At 42.9% G+C, this 16,466-nt stretch overlaps 1 protein-coding gene across 2 annotated transcripts in view; it reads right to left on the reverse strand.

Annotated features, from left to right (window-relative positions):
* Window positions 1–16,466, reverse strand: part of RALY (RALY heterogeneous nuclear ribonucleoprotein) — a 148,872-nt gene that overhangs the window by 110,157 nt on the left and 22,249 nt on the right. Inside the window, exon 2 of one of the 2 annotated variants that reach the window (XM_041732285.1) lies at window positions 8,447–8,542. The exons of the other annotated variant lie outside the window; for it this stretch is intronic. The gene's annotated coding sequence lies outside the window, so the exon portion shown is untranslated. The remainder of the gene's footprint in view (window positions 1–8,446; window positions 8,543–16,466) is intronic. 2 annotated transcript variants of the gene reach the window in all.

The raw sequence follows: 16,466 nt of genomic DNA on the forward strand, positions 1-16,466 counted from the left end.
CATAATAGCAAATGATTAGAAATAATCTAAATGTTCATCGGGAAACTGGTTAAATACATTACAGTATATAAACAATGGTACAAAAGTGTAAAAAAGAATGAGTGGAACTTCTGATCTCACCAAGATGAAATAGCCCCATTTCTCCTAGGTCCTCTAGCTTACAACTAAAAAACATGGATATAACACAACAATAAACATAAAAGGACTCTGAAGGATGGAAAGGAGAAGGTATATTACAAACCCATAGCTGTCATGAATTGAGATGCAAAAATCTGCAACAAAATATTAGCAAATCAAATCTAGCAATGTATAAAAATAATTATATTCCATGATCAAGTGGGATTTATTTCAGATATTGGGGAGGAAAAATTTTTACTCTACCCTCCTAGTTTCTTTTGATTGGTTTATTAAAAACTGAGCCTCGGTGACTCACTTAGTTAAGTGTCCAACTCTTGGTTTTGGCTCAGGCCAGGATCTCAGAGTTGTGAGATCAAGCCCCACATCAGGCTCCCACACTCAGCACAGAATCTGCTTGAGATTCTTTCCTTCTAAAAAAAAAAAAAAAAAAAAAAAAAAGATTCTTTCCTTCTGCCTCTCCTCCCCCTCTTCTTCTCCCCCTACTAGTACTTGCTCTCTCCCCTTAAAATAAATAAAGAAAAAAAATTTAAATTCAATATTAAATAGATTATCAGGACAAAACAAATTTAATTACACACATACAGGAAGAAATATGAGACCCAAGAACAAGTTGGTCAGTTGAGGCTTATTATAAATGTCATGCTGAGCTAGGGAATAGGATGGAGATCTAAGGCCTCAAAGGGAAGGAGGGTAATTTACAGGACAATAAGAAGAGCAGATTTTGGTCATTAGATGTTTGCCTGGCCATACAGATGGGTCTTTCAGACAAAAAGTTATCTTGGGTAATAGCTCTCTTTCTTGGCCAGGCCCCCTGTCTAAATTCTTTTAGGTAGTTAAGGGAGAGGTAAAGCTTCTCTTGAGTCTACTGGATCCCTCTCTCTCTTTCTTAGATTTTATTTATTTATTTTTATTTAGAGAGAAAGAGAGAAGAGCATGAGTGGGGGAGGGGCAAAGGGAAAGGGAGAGAATCTCAAGCAGACCCTGTGCTGACCATGGAACCTGACACAGGGCTCCATCTCATGACTGAGATCATAGCCTGAGCTGAAACCAAGAGCCAATCACTTAACTGACTGAGCCACCCAGGTGCCCATAGTCTGCTGTATCTTGATTGCCTTCTGTTCAAAATAATCCACATGCCAAGTGGCATGTTTTGGGGTCAGTATTTTGTTCCCCCTCACAGGTATGGAAGCTGTGGTATTATAATTTATGATAAGAAATATTGGATCTTCCTACCAGTTTCTGGCACAGAGCTCCTACAACCTTGGAAATTGTCAAGATGAGAGCTATAAAGGTGATATTTGTTATGTTAATGAGGTAACTTTTGGAAAGTAACCCGTGGTGGGAGATGTCAGTAGAACTAACCATGGGGGGCAGCCCTGGTGGCACAGCGGTTTGGTGCCGCCTGCAGCCCAGGGCGTGATCCTGGAGACCCTGGATCGAGTCCCACGTTGGGCTCTCTGCATGGAGCCTGCTTCTACCTCTGCTTGTGTCTCTGCCTCTCATTCTCTCTGTGTCTCTATGAATAAATAAATAAAAAATCTTAAAAAAAAAAAAAAAAGAACTAACCATGGGATTAGAGCATTGAAACACCAAAAAGAAAAAAAGAAAGAGGGTTGAAACACTCAGTTTTACCTCCCTGACCTCTGGGGAAGGTAGAGGGACTGGAGATTGAGTTTATTTATTTATTTATTTATTTTAAGATTTTATTTATTTATTCATAAGAGACACACAGAGAGAGGCAGAGACATAGGCAGAGGAAGAAGCAGGTTTCCCGTGGGGAACCCCATGTGGGACACCATCCCAGCCAGGACTCTGGGATCACACTGAGCTGAATGGAGATGCTCAACCACTGAGCCACCCAGGCATCTCTGGAGATGGAGTTTAATATCAATGGCCAATGATTTAATCTATAATGCATTGTAATAAAGCCTCCATAAAAGCCCAAAAAGATGGAGTTGGGAGAGCTTCCAGGTTGGTGAACCCAAAGGCCTCCATGTGCCACCATTCCAGGCCCCAAACTCCACAAGTCTTTTCTGGCTGTTAGTTTGTATCCTTTAATATCATTTACAATAAATCAGTAATCTACTGCGTAAATGGGTTCCTGAGTTCTGTAAGCCACTCCAGCAAATTAATCAACCCCATGGAAGGGGTACGGGGTCATAGGAACCACTGATTTACAACCAGTTGGTCAGAAACCCAGGTTAACAACATGGGTTTGTGACTGGCATCTGAAGTGAAGGGCAATCTTATGGGACTGAGCCCTTAACCTGTGGAATCTGATGCTATCTCCAGGTAGACAGTGTTAGAATTGAGTTGAATTGTACAACACCAGATGGTATGGAAAAAATTGCTTGTTGGTGTGGGGAAAACTCTCCCATACACACACACGTAATTATAAGCCTAGTTCAAGCAAAATAAAGAAGAGAAGTTGTATGATCATATCAATTGATGTGGGTAAAACATTGACAAAATACACCTACCTGTTCATAGTAAAAGCTCTTAGCAAGCTAGGAATAGAGGGAAACTACTTCAACTTGATAAAGAACATCTGGGGTGCTTTGGTGGTTCAGTTGGTTAAGTGTCTTCTTTGGCTCAGGTCATGATCTCTGGATCCTGGGATTGTGCCTGCATTGGGCTCCCTGTTTAGCAGGCAATGTACTTCTCTCTCTCTCTCCCTCTGCCCCTTCCCACTGCCATTCTCTCTTTCTCTCTCTCTCTGTCTCAAATAAATAAATAAAATCTTTTTTTAGGAGAGCCTGGGTGGCTCAGTCGGTTAAGCATCTGCCTTTGGCTCAGGTCATGATACCAGGGTTCTAGGATGAAGCCCTAAATTGGGCTCTCTACTCAATGGGGAGCCTGCTTCTCCCTCTTCCTCTGCCTGCCACTCCTCCTGCTTGTGCTCTTCTCCCTCTCTCTCTGTCAAATCAATAAATAAAAAAAAATAAAATAAAATGTTTAAAAAAACCCTATAGCTAACATACTTAAAAATGATAGACTGAATATTTCTCTCTATGATTAGGAATAAGTTAAGAATGTCTGTTCCCACTACTAGAAGTTAGAGCCAATGCAATAAGGCAAGAAAAAATAAATAAAAGATAGAAAGAAAAAAAAACTGCCTCTATTTGCTGATGACATGATTGCTTACACAGAAAATCCTAAGAAATCTAAAAATATAAAACAGGGGGATCCCTGGTGGCTCAGCGGTTTGGCGCCTGCCTTTGGCCCTGGGCACGATCCTGGAGTCCCAGGATCGAGTCCCATGTTGGGCTCCCGGCATGGAGCCTGCTTCTCCCTCCTCCTGTGTCTCTGCCTCTCTCTCTCTTTCTCTCTCTCTCTCTCTCATGAATAAATAAATAAATCTTTAAAAAAAATTAAAAACAAAAAACAAAACAACAAAACCTCCTAGAACTAATAAGTAAGTTCAACAAGGTCATAGGAGGGGTGTCTGTGTGGCTCAGTTAAACATCTGCCTTTGACTCAGGTTAGGATCTCAGGGTCCTGGGTAACAGGCTCCCTGATCAGTAGGGAGTCTGCCTCTCCCTCTCCCTTTGCCCCCCCTCACTTGTGCTTTCTCTCTCAACCTCTCTCAAATAAATGAAAAAACAATCTTAAAAAAAAAAAGTCATAGGGTATCAGATCAATACACCAATATCAATTACATTTCTATAAACTAATAACAAACATGTAGAAACTGAAATAAAAAACTCAATACTATTTACTATAACTCCAAATAAAATTAAAGAATTAGGTTAAAACTTAACAAATTATGCAGGATCTGTATGTTGAAAATTACACACACACACACAAATTACAAAATGCTGATGAAAGAAATCAAACACTTGCAAGGGCATTCTATATCAATGGATTGGAAACTCAATGTAGTAAAGATGTCAGTTCTCTTCAAATTGATCTATAGATTTTACCTAATTCCTATCAAAATCCTAGCAAGTTTTTGTCTTGTTTTGTTTTGTTTTTAATAGATATAAACAAGTTTAGGTTGGTTAAACCAAGGTGCCTGGCTGGCTCGGTCAGAGGAACATGTGACTCCTGATCTTGGGATCATGAGTTCAAGCCCCATGTTGGGTGGACAGATTACTTAAATAAATAAATAAATATTTTTTAAAAAAAGGATTGGTTAAACCAATTTTTTTTTTTTTTTTTTTTTTAGTTAAACCAATCTTAAAAAAAAATAAAGTGGGGCAGTCTGGGTGGCTCAGTGGTTTAGTGCTGCCTGCAGCCCAGGGCATGATCCTGGAGACCCGGAATTGAGTCCCACATCAGGCTCCCTGCATGGAGTCTGCTTCTTCCTCTGCCTGTGTCTCTGCCTCTCTCTGTGTGTCTCTCATGAGTAAATAAATAAAATATTTTATAAATAAATAAATAAGACTTACTCTACCTGATATTAAATCCTATTATATAAATACAATAATCAAAGCAATTCAGTATTGGAAGAGGGATAGACCATAGATCAATAGAACATAATTGAGAATCCATAAATAGACCCATACATATATGCCAGTACAAAAACAATTCAATGGAGAAGGATAGCCTTCTCCACAAATGGAGCTGGAGCAAATGGACATCTATAAACAAAAACAAAAAGCAAAACAATTTAAAAACCTCGACCTAAATCTCACATCTTATACAAAAATTAACTTAAAATAGATTATAAATTCACATGTAAAATGTGAAACAATGAAATTTACAGAAAAATTTTGGAAAAATCTTTAGGATTGTTATGGGCTTTGTGTTCTCAAAATTCATGTTAATTCACAGTGTGACTGTTCTGGAGATAGGGTCTTTACAAAAATAATTAAGGTTTTTTTTTTTTTTAAAGATTTCATTTATTTATTTATTCATGAGAGACACACAGAGAGAGAGAGAGGCAGAGACACAGGCAGAGGGAGAAGCAGGCTCCATGCAGGGAGCCCCACGTGGGACTCGATCCTGCGGCTCCAGGATCAAGCCCTGGGCTGAAGGCGGCGCTAAACCGCTGAGCCATCCGGGCTGCCCGATAATTAAGGTTAAATGGGGTCATTAGAATCAGTTCTTTCTTTAAAATTTATTTATTTATTCATATGAGACACAGAGGCAGAGAGAGAAGCAGGCTCCGTGCAGGGAGCCGGACATGGGACTCGATCCCAGGTCTCCAGGATCATGCCCTGGGCAGAAGGCAGGGACCAAACCGCTGCCCCTAGAATCAGTCCTAATCCAGTATGATTGGTGTCCTTATAAGAAGAGGAAATTAGGACAATTTCTCCTCATGGAGAAATCATGTATAGACACAAGGAGAAGCTGGCCACCTATAAACCAAGGAGAAAGTCCTCAGAAGAAATCAATCTTTCTGACACCTTGATCTTGGACTTCCAGCTTCCAGAATTATGAGAAAATAAATTTCTGTTGTTTAGATCACCCCATCTATCATACCTTGTTATGGCAACACTGGTAAAGTAATAAAGGAATCTAGAGCTAGGCAATGGGTTCTTAGACTTGACGTTAAAAGTATGATTTACAGGGGCTCTGGGTGGCGCAGCGGTTCGGCGCCTGCCTTTGGCCCAGGGCGTGATCCTGGAGACCTGGGATCGAATCCCACATCGGGCTCCCGGTGCATGGAGCCTGCTTCTCCCTCTGCCTATGTCGCTGCCTCTCTCTCTCTGTGTGACTATCATAAATAAGTAATAATAATTAAAAAAAAAAGTATGATTCACAAAAAGTAAAACTGAGAGGCACCTGGGTGGCTCAGTGGTTGGGCATTTCCTTTTGGCTCAGGTTGTGATCCCTGGGTTCTGGGATTGAGTCCCACGTTGGGAAGCAAGAAGCCTGCTTTTCCCTTTGCCTATGTCTCTGCCTCTCTCTTTCTCGCATGAATAGATAAATAAAATTCTTAAAAAAAAAACAAAAGTGGGAAGCCTGGGTGGCCCAGCGGTGGGACGCCTGGGTGGCTCAACGGTTTGGCACCTCCCTTCGGACCAGGGCGTGATCCTGGGGTCTCCAGATGGAATCCCGCATGGGCTCCTTGCAGGGAGCCTGCTTCTCCCTCTGCCGGTGTCTCTGTCTCTCTCTGTGTGTCTCTCACGAATAAATAAATAAAATCGAAAAGAAAGAAAGAAAGAAAGAAAGAAAGAAAGAAAGAAAGAAAGAAAGAAAGAAAGAAAGAAGCCGATAAAGCAGACCTCATTAAAATTAAAATTTTTTCCTTGGGGCGCCGGGATGGCTCAGTTTAAGTGTCTGTCCTCTGCTGGGGTCATGATCCCAGGGTTCTGGAATTGAGCCCCGCTTTGGGCTCTTTGGGCTCTCTGCTTGGTGAGGAGCCTGCTTCTCCTTCTCCCTGCCACTCCAGGTACTTGTGTGCTCTCTCTCTCTCTCTCTCTTTCTGTTAAATAAAGGAAAAAAAGAAAAATTTTTCCTCTGTGGAAAGACTCTGTTAAGAGGATAAAAGGACAAGCTACAAACTGGGAGGAAATTGTTGCAATCCTCATATCTGACAAAAGATTAGTATCTAGAATATAAAATAATTCAATAGTCAACAGTAAAAAATTACAAAAATAATCCAATTAGAAAATAGATAAGAGATATGAATAAACATTTCACCAAGGAAGATAGATAGAAAGCAAATAAACATATGAAAATATGCTCAACATCATTAGCCATTAGGGAACTGCAAATTAAAATTAAAATGAGAGGGGTGCCTGGGTGGCTCCGTCAGTTAAGCATCTGCCTTTGGCTCAGGTCATGATCCCAAGGTCCTGGAATTGAGCCCTGCATTAGGCTCCCTGCTCAGCTAAAGAGTCTGCTTCTCCCTCTTCCTCTGCCTCTTCCCTGGCTTGTGTGTATGCTCTCTCTTTCTCAAATAAATAAAATTTTTTAAATAAATAAAAATAAAATTATAATAAGATATCACTACATGGCTAAATTGAAAAATGGTGATAATACCAAATGAGGACACAGAGAAACTTGAAACAACCCAGCAATTGCACCCTGGGGCACTTAACCTGGAGAAATAAAAGTTTACCTTCACACAAAAATCTGTACACAAACGTTCAGAGCGGTTTTGTCTGTAATGGCCCAAAACTGGTAATAGCCCATATGTCTTTCAATGGGTGAACTGTCAAGCAAGCTATGGTATGTCCATACCATGGCACACTGGTCAGCAGTGGAAAGGAACTGGCCATTGATATACTGGATGAATTTCCAGGGAATTATGCTAAGTTAAAAAAAATCAATCCCAAAAGGTTACATGTATGATTCATTTAACAGTCTTCAAATGACAAAATTGTAGACATACAGAACAGATTAATGATTGTCAGGGCTAAGAAAAGATGAGAAGGAAGTGGTGGAGAGGAAGGTACATGTGTCAATAAAGGGCAACACATAAGATACTTGTGGTGATGGAACTATTCTGTACCATTTTTGACTGTAATGATGTCAATATCCTGGTGGTATTGTACCATAGTTTTTGCAAAATGTCACCACTGGGGGAAAGTGGATAAATGGTACACAGGATCTCTTAGTATCATTTCTTATAACTGCATGCGAATCTACAAGTTTTATGTTAAGGGACACCTGGGTGGCACAGTCCATTGTGTTCAACTCTTGGTTTCAGCTCAAGTCGTGATCTCAAGGTTGTGGAATTGAGCCCCATGCTGGGCTCCACACTCAACATGGAGTCTACTTTGTACTCCCTCTCCCTCTGCCCCTTTCTACCATGCTTTCTCTCCCTCTCTCATAAATCTTTTAAAAATATATTTTATGGGGATCCCTGGGTGGCCCAGCGTTCGGCGCCTGCCTTTGGCCCAGGGCGCGATCCTGGAGACCCGGGATCGAATCCCACATCGGGCTCCCGGTACATGGGGCCTGCTTCTCCCTCTGCCTATGTCTCTGCCTCTCTCTCTCTCTCTCTCTCTCTCTCTGTGTGTGTGTGTGACTATCATAAATAAATAAAAATTAAAAAACATATATATATATTTTATGTTAAAAAAGAGAAATGAGAATGTCTCTAAAATGATGTGGGAATATCTCACTATTAAGTGAAAAAGAAAAAAAAAAAGGATCAGAAGACTGAGAGTATCTGCATGCACAGAGAAATCTGGAAGGATACATGTGAAACTACTTAGGTATCCCTGAGGGTGGGAACAGGTGGATGGGGAAGGGGGTGGGTAAGAGAGGCACACATGGTTTTATAATGTTGGCTTTGGAACTATATGTAAAACTTAAATAAATAAAAAAAAGATGCTTGTAACTTCTGAAAGGAGAATGAATTGAAGGGGCCAAAGGTGGAATTGGAGAGACCAGAAAGGAAACTTCTTACCTAGAGAACAATCGAAGAACAACTGAGCTTCATATTCTTCAATGCTGCTGAATCCAAATTAACTGGTCTTGCCTGCTAAGGAAACCTTTTTCACCCCTAGGATAAAGGGCAGCCACTCAGTACAGCATTCAAGACACATCACAACATGATCTACCGCTGATATTTCCAGGCTCATCCTTTCTTACTGTCCCTTCAATCGTGATATTCTCTTTTACCTGAACACTTGATATATTGTCACATCTTTGTGCCTTTGCCCATGCTATTCCTTCTGCCTAGAATGCCCTTCCTGCACACTTTACCCTTAAAATCTCCAACTTCTTTTTTTTTTTAACAATCTCCAACTTCTTCTTCTTCTTCTTTTTTTTTTTTTTAACAATCTCCAACTTCTTAAGACCAAACACCAGGTTCTCTTTTTTCTTAATGATTTCTGACGAATCCATGTCCCCATGCACAATTAATTGCTTTCTGTTGAGGGTTCCCAAGGCACTTTCTCTAACTGCCATTTTATCACTTGTGACACTAGCATACATTCAGGTGTAACTTTAATTGTTACTAAATAATTAATTGAGTGGTCATTTGTTTGATATCCTTTTCCCCCACTAGACTGCCAACTAGGGACCATGTCTGTCATATAATTTCATTGACTGGGGCAGTATCTAGGATTTTGGAGCTTACTGCTAAGGGGTTCTCTAAAAAGTTTGGGATCTTGAGCTCCCATTCACCTTTAAGGAGCAGCATCCTGAAAAGTGATGCCTGTAGCATGTCCTAACTGGCACTAAAGGACTGAACATCACTTTCCTTGCTCAGTTCATGCAGCCCTATTATTGGAGCCCTACTTGGCAGGCCATTGGTCTCCCTAAGGTTCTAGCCCACCAGAAGGAAGGGGTGGGGTTGGGGTTAAACCCTGCCATCAGGGGTTGGGGTAGAGAGCCTAGAGCTGCATGTCCAACACAGTAGCCACCAACCACAAGTGACTATTTAAATTTAAATTTGTTGGGATCCCTGGGTGGCGCAGCGGTTTGGCGCCTGCCTTTGGCCCAGGGCGCGATCCTGGAGACCCGGGATCGAATCCCACGTCGGGCTCCTGGTGCATGGAGCCTGCTTCTCCCTCTGCCTGTGTCTCTGCCTCTCTCTCTATCTCTCTGTGACTATCATAAATAAATAAAAATTAAAAAAAAAAAATTTAAATTTGTTAAAATTAAGTTAAAAATTAAGGTCCTTAGGGGGCACTTGGGTAGCTAAGCTGGTTGAGTGTCTGACTTGAGCTCAGGTCATAATCTCGGGGTCCTGAGATGGAGCCCCACATCAGGCTGCCTGCTTCTCCCTCTCCCTCGCCCCTCCCTCCACTCGTGCTTGTTTGCTGTCTCTCTCTCTCTCTCTCATATAAATAAATAAAATCTTCCCAAAAAATTAAAGTCCTTAGTCAAGCCAGCCACATTTCAAATGTTCAGTAGCTATCTGTGGCTAGTTGCTACTGAGACAGCACAGAATTATAAAACATGTCCATCATTACAGGCATTTCTATCAGACATCACGGAGATGTAGAGTTACCCTTTACCGAATGCTTCCTATAAAGTAGCAGTCTGCTAAAGCATCTCAGAAAGTTTGCTCTGAGGTCAGACTCTGGGTTTGAACCCCAGCTCTGCAGTCACTAACTGTGTGACCTTGAGCGAGTTTCTTCATTTCTCTGTGCCTCATTTTCTTCCACTGTAAATTGGGGGTGTACCATAGTAGTATCTATCTCATAGTAGGTTGTTATGAGTACTCCATGATATAATACAGTAAAACACTTAGGATCACTACCCTGGCCCATAGTAAATGCTCAGTTCCTGGTTTGTTTGGTTTTGAAAATGTTTAAATGTTTTCTTTAAATCTCACAACAATCCTCTTAAGTGGGTGCTATCATGATCCCCATTTACAGCTTGGGAAATTGAGGCTCAGAAAGATGAAGGAACTTCTCCAATGTCACATAGTAAGAAAGTGGCAGAGCTGGCTTTGAACCCTAAAGCCCACAGTTTTCTAGACTAACTCCTTTGAGGAGAAAGGATGGATATGCCCCTAGCTCCAGCTGGAACTCGTTTTAGCTCCATAGTCCTCTTTGCCAAGGCAACCTCCTGCCGACCCTACCAGGGGCTCCAAGCACTTGGCTGATGCCCCATCCCCATCAGCAGGGGCCTCCACCATCAGCTGGTATCCATCAGAAAGCCTTCTCCTTCCTGCTGCCCTAGATGAGATGCTGGACCCGGAGCGCTGTGCAAATAGAACATGAATTCTGCTGACAGGGTAATAATAAGGCTCCTAAATCAGCACTTGGACTGATTTTTGCTTTATATATATTACTCAAATTACGTGTCAGGGATTAATATACATTATAAACCAGATGTGCCAGTTATATATTTCTCTCTGGAATGTCTCTCGGGTGCCTCCTGAAACTGCTACTGGTGTTAATCACATATTCTTCCCACCATGCTTGGGTCATGGTGGGGCCACAGACACCAGGACGGCCCGGATGGGGTCAGGAAGGCTGGGAGGCCTAGCGGAGCTGTAAGGAACCAGAACCTGATTTTCTCACTTTGAAACTAGGCCCAGCTACATTGGGTTTCTTTCTTTTTTTTTCTTTTCTTTTCTTTTTTTTTTTTAAGATTTTATTTATTCATGAGAAACAGAGAGAGAGAGAGAGAGGCAGAGACACAGGCAGAGGGAGAAGCAGGCTCCATGCAGGGAGCCCGACGTGGGACTCGATCCCCGGACTCCAGGATCAGGCCTTGGACCCATGGCAGGCGCCAAACCACTGAGCCACCCAGGGGTCCCCTACATTGGGTTTCTCAATCACTTCTGTATCCTTCAGCTGTGTGGGCTGTAGTTTCCAGTCCCTGGTGCTTAGCCAGAGTCTAGTACATAGTATAGATTCAGAAGAGGTGGCAAAGGCTGCCAGTGGCCCACCAAAGGTCTATTCTCTGCTTGTTTCCAATGAATAGAACTGTGATATTGGGGACGCCTGGGTGGCTCACCGGTTGAGCGTCTGCCTTGGGCTCAGGGCATGATCCCAGAGTCCCAAGATCAAGTCCCACATTGGGCTTCCTGCGTGGAGCCTGCTTGCTTCTCCCTCTGCCTATGTCTCTGCCTCTCTCTCTGTGTGTCTCTTATGAATAAATAAATAAAATCTTAAAAAAAAAAGAACTCTGATATTGTTTGGAGCTATAATGTACGAAGCTAAAAGTATTCACCTTCCTGACTTCCTTGTGGCTAGGTATGGGTGTGTGAGTCAGTTCTAGCCAATGAGATGGAAGGGGAAATATACTGGGGACTTCTGGGAAGTTCTTACATAACGACCATCGCTTACTTTTTTATTCCTTTCCCCCTGGCCTGGAACATAGTCATGATGGTTATAGCTGCAGCCATGTTGCTGCTATGAGGTTCCAAGCATGAAAACAAAAGCCCACACGCTCACGTGGAGGTGTAAAAAGATGGAGTCTGGAATCATGTGGATATATCTGAGGCTTTGTTCTGGCCCTGTTCTGCCTCCTCCAGACACATTTTTTTTTTCCAGACACATTTTTAAAAAGATTTTATTTATTTGAGAGAGAGAGAAAAAAAGAGAGAGATAGTGAGAGAGCACACGCAGAGGGAGTGGGGAGGAGAGGGAGAAGCAGGCTCCTCCCTGAACAGGAAGCCCAATGCAGGGCTCAATCCTAGGACCCTGGGATCATGACCCAAGCAGAAGGCAGACACTTAACTGACAGCCACCCAAGCGCCCCTTTTTATGTAAGGTACGTAATTTCCCATCTTAAGTTTGCTGTATTAGAGTTTATCAAAAGCCTGATATAGTTGCCTTCTGTGCCCCTGTCATCTACAGAGAAGCAACTCTTAGGGGACCTCCCCTCAGTCCCTGCCTCTCTTCTCTGAAGTGTGGTCATCACCCCCTTCCTACCCACACTTGCTTCTCAGAGTATTTTCACCATATTCCCTGCTGGGTGGGCAGTGGACCATGACCATAGTTAATTGAGTCAGTGGAATAAATCTGACTCAACTGGATACTTTCCCTGAGAATTTCAACTGGACCCAGAGATTTGCATTCAGAACACACATACTGGCATCTGCAGTCCATCATGGCCCTGGGAGGGTTTGTTTGGTCTGCACAGCACTGTTTTGTTTTTGTTTTTTTTTAGATTACTGATATTAGAAAATATCAAGCTTCCCATAAAAATCTAGATTTCTGGCTTCTCTTGGAATAGTGGAAAATCTGGCATCACTGAGTTTACATTACATGTGGCAATAAAGGATGCTGCTGAGAAGTAGCTGCTCCCTCTAGACAAGCACACACTCTTCCAGACCCCATAGTCCCCACCTTTCCCAAGGTGTTCTTGCACATGCTCCACCTTACTTCTTCCTGTTGCCTGTCTGGCTCCTTCAGGTGCTTGAGTTGAAGACATCTGTTCTAATTAGTCTCCATAAGGCCCTGAGTCATGATGATGATAAAATGCTGCTCCTTGGGATGCCTGGGTGGCTCAGCGGTCGAGCATCTGCCTTCGGCTCAGGGCGCAATCCTGGAGTCCCGGGATCGAGTCCCGCATCAGGCTCCCTGCATGGAGCCTGCTTCTCCCTCTGCTTGTGTCTCTGCCCCCCTCTCTCTGTGTGTCTCTCATGAATAAATAAATTAAAAATCATTAAAAAAATAAAATAAAATGCTGCTCCTGAAGATCACAATGGCAGTCACTATTGATGGTTACTATGAGCCAAGGAGCATAGTGAGGGCTTTACATACCATTATCTTATTTAGTCCTCAAAACAAGAAGGCCCTACCATGATCACTGTACAGATGAGGATTTAGAGACCGTCACTAGGGGATCCCTGGGTGGCGCAGCAGTTTGGCACCTGCCTTTGGCCCAGGGTGCGATCCTGGAGACCCAGGATCGAATCCCACATTGGGCTCCCGGTGCATGGAGCCTGCTTCTCCCTCTGCCTGTGTCTCTGCCTCTCTCTCTCTCTCTCTCTGTGTGTGTGACTATCATAAATAAAAAAATAAAAATATATATTAGCACTTAAAAAAAAAATAGAGACCGTCACTAGACCAAAGCCTCACAGTAAGCTATACATCTGGGATTCAAAACCAAGCATTCTGACATCCAAGTGAGTGCTTCTCCAGCTACAGACTATACTGCCCTCTCATGAATTCAGACAAAGCCACAGCTGGAGAAAAATGTGGCAGAGGCACTAAGAGAGAGTGGGGGGAGCTAAGGCAAAAGCATGAGAGGCGAGGAGTGGCTGCTGTGGCCCCTGGCTGTTTCCTGGCTCCTTGTGAGGCCTGGGTGTGCTCCACACTTTGGTTCCAAGGAAACCTCCACGAGGTTGGGATTCTTAAATGCAAGCAACAGAAACTGATTCTGCTAGATTTTTTAAAGTATTTATTTATTTATTTATTTATTTATTTGAGAGAGAGAGAGAGCACATGCACATGCACAAGTAGGGAGGAGGGTCAGAGGGAGGATGACAACCAGGCTTCCCACTGAGCAGGGAACCAGATGTGGGGCTTGATTCCAGGACCCTGGGATGATGACCAGAACCGAAGGCAGTCGCTTAACCGACTGAACCACCCAGGTGCCCGATTCTGGTAGATTTATGTAGAAAAGGAATCAGTGGAAAGATACTGGGAAGCTTTCAGAATCACTAGGAAGGCTAGAGAACCAGACCAAGCTACCACAGAGGGAGAAGTACAGACTAGTCTGGTGTGGACCCTGCTGCCCCCACCATGGTATCAAACCCTTCAGCTTGTCCATCTGACCCTGCTAAAATTCCATACCTGACATGAGGGACTGCCACTGATCCTACAGTCTGGGCTACCCCAGAGACGGGATATTGTTATTTCTATGGCCACCATCACCACATTAGGCCTCTCGACTGTCCCTGGGTCCTTGTATCACTGGCTCCTCTTTCAAAATCTAATGTGTATACCTCTAACTGCCTGAGCCTAGCTAGGTTCCATACCCAAACCCTAGTTGCAAGGGAAGCTGGAAAGCAAATAGCACTTCCACATTCTACATTGGGAAGTGAGTTCTACTTCCCACTAAGACTCATATGGCAGGAAATTCTCCAGGCACAAGTATGGGTTTCTGAGTCTGGGCAGCTAAAAGGGGCAACTATAAATGAATATTTTTAAACTAGCTTGCTCTCAATTCAAGGTTGCATTAGGAAGGAGGACACTCAAATGGAATAAAGAGAAAAGAGAGTTTATAAAAATGCAAGAAGGGTCAAGGAAAACCAATGAGGGATGGGAAAGCACCCCAGAGATCACAACAGTTGGAGGCCAGTGGGACTCCAGGCTTGAAGGGGCAAGGAGAGGGATGCATATGGGAATGTGAAAAGAACTGGAGTTGTAGAAGAGGATTTTCTACAATGGCTCCAATCCATAGCCCCAGTGCCAAGGATGTTGCAGCAATAAATACCTTCATTTCTCTTTCCTTCCACCTCTTGCAGGTGCCTCCCAAGACTTCCCCAAACAAATAGGAAGCCAGAGAATAAAGGATCCTATTGATGTAATTCACAGAAGTGAGCCTCTGGGGCAGCCCCCCAGGAAGAGGAGAGTAAAAGGTAGAGGAACCTGCTTCTCCCTCTGCCTATATCTCTGCCTCTCTATGTTTCTCATGAATAAATTAATAAAATCTTTTTTTAAAAAAAAGAAAGGTCAATGTCTTTGTTTCCAAAAAGCAGTCTTCTCTCTGTGCTCCCAGAGATTCTCCTTTGCTGTAGGTGAAAACAATTCTCCATCCAGCTCTCTAAATTCTGATTTGGTGACTCCCCTGGAATTCTGCAATTTGCCTTTTCAAGGCATAAAATGTCTGCCCAGATCTCTCAAGAGCTGCCCTGATGGGGCTGTTTCTTTATCCTTTAGTGCTTTACTCATTCTCTTTTTCCTCTCACAGCTTGATTCTCCAGTCAAATTCCCATCCTGGCTTCCCTCATTCCCCTCTGAGTGATCATCTCTCCATAACCCAGGCCTTAGCCTCTCTCTCTCCTCCTACTGCAAAGAACAATGTCACATCCCTACCTTAACTGCAGTTTGGTGACTCCATTGCCAGCATGGTTTGAAATTGTTATTGCCTAGATTTCTGATGGAAAAAGCAAAGTTTCTCCTCATTCCTTAAGTTTTCAGCGGGTGGCCTTGATGAATGAACAATGAAACTATGAAAACAGAGCTCAAAGGAGTGACCTTTAGCAATGGGTTCATATAAAATCTCTGCATAGTTTATGAAACACATCCAATAAGTGATTACAAATGTTTAATGTATACATATATAACAAGTGACAATTGTAACTAAACCAAAAGAGAGTTTGTCCACCCAATGCCCAGTAAGCCAATAAAAACTGATACAGAACTTTTACAATGAACAAAGATGGCGGGGTAGCCTGGGTGGCTCAGCAGGCTTAAGTGCCTGCCTTCAGCCCAGGGTGTGATCCTGGAGACCTGGGATCGAGTCCCATGTCGGGCTCCCTGCATGGAGCCTGCTTCTCCCTCTGCCTGTGTCTCTGTCTCTGTCTCTCTCTCTCTCTCCTATCATGAATAAATAATTTTTTAAAAAATCTTAAAAAAAAAACAACAACAAAGATAGGCTATTCATTGGTGTGGTGCCACCTAAGAGAAAAGGGAACTAGTGCTCAAAAGTCCTGAACTCCCTAATGTCTTGCAAGGGAGGGTTTCAAGGGCAAAATTTGGGCAGGGGTCTCTCGAGAAGGTAGACACTGTTGATTGGAGGCCCATAAGATCATGATAGCAGATATTACTTAACAATTTCTAGTGCTGCTTCATCTAGTGCCCCAGAAGTCTATTCCACCTCAAGAGACTTGGAATCTGAGAAAATCTTTGTTTTGTATGTTAGAGATTTTTTTTAAAAAAAGATTTATTTATTCATGAGAGACCAACAGAGAGAAGGAGGCAGAGACACAGGCAGAGGGAGAAGCAGTCTCCATGCTTATGCTCCCTGCTCAGTGGGGAGTCTGCTTCTCCCTCTCCCTCTGCAGCTCC

Source organism: Vulpes lagopus, chromosome 18, assembly GCF_018345385.1.
Source record: "Vulpes lagopus strain Blue_001 chromosome 18, ASM1834538v1, whole genome shotgun sequence".
Taxonomy (NCBI): domain Eukaryota; kingdom Metazoa; phylum Chordata; class Mammalia; order Carnivora; family Canidae; genus Vulpes; species Vulpes lagopus.